The sequence below is a fragment of the Schistocerca serialis genome, unplaced genomic scaffold (genome assembly GCF_023864345.2).
Source record: "Schistocerca serialis cubense isolate TAMUIC-IGC-003099 unplaced genomic scaffold, iqSchSeri2.2 HiC_scaffold_513, whole genome shotgun sequence".
Taxonomy (NCBI): domain Eukaryota; kingdom Metazoa; phylum Arthropoda; class Insecta; order Orthoptera; family Acrididae; genus Schistocerca; species Schistocerca serialis.
Window position 1 is genome coordinate 20,001 of NW_026048095.1, and position 5,000 is coordinate 25,000.

Consider the following 5,000-nt stretch of genomic DNA (forward strand, 5'->3'; position numbering starts at 1 on the left):
TGTCGGCGACCCACTGATGTTGGCCACTGACGGCGGCAGAAGATGACAGCGCCGCACCGTCAATGGCGATGTGTAGGCGCGCCGCCCACATTTCCCCAACCTGCGTTGACGATTTGAGGAGGTGGCCCTCCCACATAAGGTGGCGCTCCAGCACCTCGATCTCACGCTGCACCTCATCCATGCCTGCACCGTCGCAGGCTGGCCCTATCTTCTTCAGCGCCAGGAGACGGGACCGACGGAGGGTCGGACCCATCCATCGGCAAGATGGAATGCCGAGGCCCCCCTGGGCAACAGGAGCGTGGAAGTATCCCAGGGGGGTGTCCGCCGGAAGGCGGAACCATCTCCTGACGGCGGCCCGGATGGTGACGTCGGCCGACTTCAATGCACCCACCCGGGTGCGGCTGAGGGCCAGCCCGTGGTACAGGCCAGGGAGAAGTACGTTGGTGAGAGCGTGGAGGCGCTGTTGCGGCTTCAGCGGAGCTCGGGAGATGACGTCAAGCTGCTCCACCAGGTGGCGACGTGGATTGAAGACACAGCGACCCGCCGTGGAAAATTGCAGCCCCAGGTACCGGAAGGTTTCACCCACACGCAGGGCAGGCATGGTGGTGTTGCCTGCTGTGAAGGTGACATTGCTGTCCACCTTCACCTTCTTCTCGCGCCCTGACGCGACTAAGGCGAGGGTGAAACACTTCCGGGCGTTGATCTGCAGCCCCAGGTGGGCGAGGGCTGCGGTAGCTGCGTCGATGAGGGACTGCAAGCCCCTCGGGGTCGCTGCAAACAGCAAGACGTCATCTGCAAAGGCCGCAGCGTTGACTCTGCGACCGAGGATCCGAGCTCCGATGTGGGAGGGCAGTTGGCCTAAAACGTAGTCCACCGCAAAGTTGAACAGGAGGGGGGAGAGGGGATCGCCCTGGCGAACGCCCCGTGCTGGCTGCACAGACACGCCCACGCCGGCGCCGTCCGCTATCACTGTCGTGCTGCCCTCGTAGCACCGCTCGACATACTCGACAAAACAATCCGGCAGGCCATGCGCCTTCAGCACGGGGCGAAGGGCAGCATGATCTACCGAATCGAATGCCTTAGATACGTCGATCGATGCCACAAAGACAGAGCGGCAGGAGCGAACTGCGTCGGTGAGAGCAGTGTCCAAGATGAAGGTATTTTCCAACATCCCATCCCGAGGGATGAATGCCCGCTGACGTTCGTCCACAGCACATGCGCGCATCAGGCGTGACGCGAGAACCTTGTGAAAGGTCCGCGCCAACACCGAGCAGACCGTAATGGGGCGAAAGTCAGCGGGGGATGTTGGTGCAGCCGTCTTCGGGAGAAGGGACGTCCGCGCGCGAAGCAGGCGTTCCGGAAGGGCGCGGGCCAGAAGGAAGAGATTCATCACTTTCACCAGGACTTCGTGCGGCAGGCGCCGCAACTCCGCTGGGGTAAGGCCGTCCGGCCCGGCTGCTGATCCCCTGGGCGGCAACGCGGCGGCGACCTCCTCATGTGTGACCGGCCCCCATAGGCACTCGGGAGCGACAGGCTCCGAGTGCGGGAGGAGGCGGTCACGAATGAAGCCCGCGGTGGAGATGGGCTTCTTTGTGAAGAGGTCCGCCCAGAAGTCCAGCAGACCAGGGATGGCAGGTGGCGGCTGGAGCAGGGTGCCATCCAAGAGGCCGCGCACGCAACGCGCACGCGACCGTCGGAAGGCATCCTGCGTTCTCGCGTACTCCCAGCGGCGCCGCTTGCGCTTCTGCGTCGGCGGCGCGGCAGGCGGCCGCTTCGATGGTTGGCGCGGCCGCTGTGTCCTGGTGATCGATCTCTCCCCTCTGGACCCGACCGACGCAAGGGCATCCGGGAGCATGCCCAGGATGACATCGGGCGGCGTGCCCCGCCCCAGACCTATGACACGATCCAGGGCAGAGAAACGCTGGGCGGAAGCGGGTAGCCCCGCCAGATGCTCCCAGATGGCGGCGTCAGTCGGCCCCTCCGGCGGCGGCCCGGTGGTGTCGGCCGCGAAGTCCTCGGCTGCGTCGACGGGCGGCGCAGCGGCCTCGCCCGCGTCAGGCAGCGGGCTCGCTGCTCCCCGGCGGGACGCCGGCTCTTCCCCCCGACCGATCTCAAGCGCCTCCATGAATTGGCGGACAAGCTGCTTGTGGGCAGCTTGCCGCCGTCGGCACTTGATTGCCTCAAGCGTTCGGTCGGGGAACATCCTGATGAGCTCTTGATTTACAAAGAAGAACCGGGCGTCCCTCTCGAGGAACAATTCGGCCTCTGCCTTGGCGAGCGACAGGACTTCTTCCTCCGTCCACCTCGCGCGATGCCTCTCCGTGACGATCTCCGCGTTGGCGGCCGCAAGGTGTTGGCGGCGGCGATGGACCCCGAGACCGTTCTTGGTGGTGAAGCTGCGGTGGCACTCACTACAGGCGTATACTGCTGCAAAAGTTACAAGATTTTCGGCACGGCCGGTTGGCCGGCTAGGTGCTGGGGGAGTTGGGGTGGCACCTTCAGCGGAAGGGCCACCACTTTTTCTCTGAATACTGCCCCCAACTAAAAAAGGGATAGTGCGAGGGGGGGCTGGTAACCCCCCCAAGCCCCTGGTGCGGTCTTCCACTCTGCGAAAATCAGCGGGCCCACGAGAAGGGGAGAAGACCGCAGGAGAGGAGAGGCTAAGAGGGCTAGGCCCATGTATTGCGCATCACTCTCCCTGTAACCATAACCCAAGGAAGGCACCTCGCAGCAGCAGCACGACTACATCAAGACCGCACTTCGAAAAGCCAAGTCCGGATGCAGCCACACCGCCGCCACTTGGCCACCTTAAGAGAGTCATAGTTACTCCCGCCGTTTACCCGCGCTTGCTTGAATTTCTTCACGTTGACATTCAGAGCACTGGGCAGAAATCACATTGCGTCAACACCCGCTAGGGCCATCGCAATGCTTTGTTTTAATTAGACAGTCGGATTCCCCCAGTCCGTGCCAGTTCTGAGTTGATCGTTGAATGGCGGCCGAAGAGAATCCGCGCACCCGCGCGCCCCCGGAGGAGCACGCTAAGGCGGACGCGGCCTCGCAGCAAGGAAGATCCGTGGGAGGCCAAGGCACGGGACCGAGCTCGGATCCTGCACGCAGGTTGAAGCACCGGGGCGCGAACGCCGCGCAGGCGCGCGCATCCTGCACCGCCGGCCAGCACGAGGCCGACCAACGGCGAGAGCAGACCACGCCCGCGCTAAACGCCCGCACTTACCGGCACCCCTACGGCACTCACCTCGCCCAGGCCCGGCACGTTAGCGCTGACCCACTTCCCGACCAAGCCCGACACGCCCCGATCCTCAGAGCCAATCCTTATCCCGAAGTTACGGATCCAATTTGCCGACTTCCCTTACCTACATTATTCTATCGACTAGAGGCTCTTCACCTTGGAGACCTGCTGCGGATATGGGTACGAACCGGCGCGACACCTCCACGTGGCCCTCTCCCGGATTTTCAAGGTCCGAGGGGAAGATCGGGACACCGCCGCAACTGCGGTGCTCTTCGCGTTCCAAACCCTATCTCCCTGCTAGAGGATTCCAGGGAACTCGAACGCTCATGCAGAAAAGAAAACTCTTCCCCGATCTCCCGACGGCGTCTCCGGGTCCTTTTGGGTTACCCCGACGAGCATCTCTAAAAGAGGGGCCCGACTTGTATCGGTTCCGCTGCCGGGTTCCGGAATAGGAACCGGATTCCCTTTCGCCCAACGGGGGCCAGCACAAAGTGCATCATGCTATGACGGCCCCCATCAACATCGGATTTCTCCTAGGGCTTAGGATCGACTGACTCGTGTGCAACGGCTGTTCACACGAAACCCTTCTCCGCGTCAGCCCTCCAGGGCCTCGCTGGAGTATTTGCTACTACCACCAAGATCTGCACCGACGGCGGCTCCAGGCAGGCTCACGCCCAGACCCTTCTGCGCCCACCGCCGCGACCCTCCTACTCGTCAGGGCTTCGCGGCCGGCCGCAAGGACCGGCCATGACTGCCAGACTGACGGCCGAGTATAGGCACGACGCTTCAGCGCCATCCATTTTCAGGGCTAGTTGCTTCGGCAGGTGAGTTGTTACACACTCCTTAGCGGATTCCGACTTCCATGGCCACCGTCCTGCTGTCTTAAGCAACCAACGCCTTTCATGGTTTCCCATGAGCGTCGATTCGGGCGCCTTAACTCGGCGTTTGGTTCATCCCACAGCGCCAGTTCTGCTTACCAAAAGTGGCCCACTTGGCACTCCGATCCGAGTCGTTTGCTCGCGGCTTCAGCATATCAAGCAAGCCGGAGATCTCACCCATTTAAAGTTTGAGAATAGGTTGAGGTCGTTTCGGCCCCAAGGCCTCTAATCATTCGCTTTACCGGATGAGACTCGTACGAGCACCAGCTATCCTGAGGGAAACTTCGGAGGGAACCAGCTACTAGATGGTTCGATTAGTCTTTCGCCCCTATACCCAGCTCCGACGATCGATTTGCACGTCAGAATCGCTACGGACCTCCATCAGGGTTTCCCCTGACTTCGTCCTGGCCAGGCATAGTTCACCATCTTTCGGGTCCCAACGTGTACGCTCTAGGTGCGCCTCACCTCGCAATGAGGACGAGACGCCCCGGGAGTGCGGAGGCCGCCGCCCCGTGAAGGGCGGGGAAGCCCCATCCTCCCTCGGCCCGCGCAAGGCGAGACCTTCACTTTCATTACGCCTTTAGGTTTCGTACAGCCCAATGACTCGCGCACATGTTAGACTCCTTGGTCCGTGTTTCAAGACGGGTCGTGAAATTGTCCAAAGCTGAAGCGCCGCTGACGGGAGCGATTATTCCGCCCGAGAGCATCCCGAGCCAACAGCGGCGCGGGTCCGGGGCCGGGCCAGGTAGGTCCGTCATCCGGGAAGAACCGCGCGCGCTTGCCGGGAGCCCGAGCGCCCAAAGGGGCGAATCGACTCCTCCAGATATACCGCCGGGCAGCCAGCCAGGACACCGGGGCTCTGCCCAACAGACGCG

The 5,000-nt window shown here is 62.5% G+C and overlaps 1 pseudogene; it reads right to left on the reverse strand.

Annotated features, from left to right (window-relative positions):
• Positions 1–5,000, reverse strand: part of LOC126447599 (large subunit ribosomal RNA) — a 7,959-nt pseudogene that overhangs the window by 2,268 nt on the left and 691 nt on the right.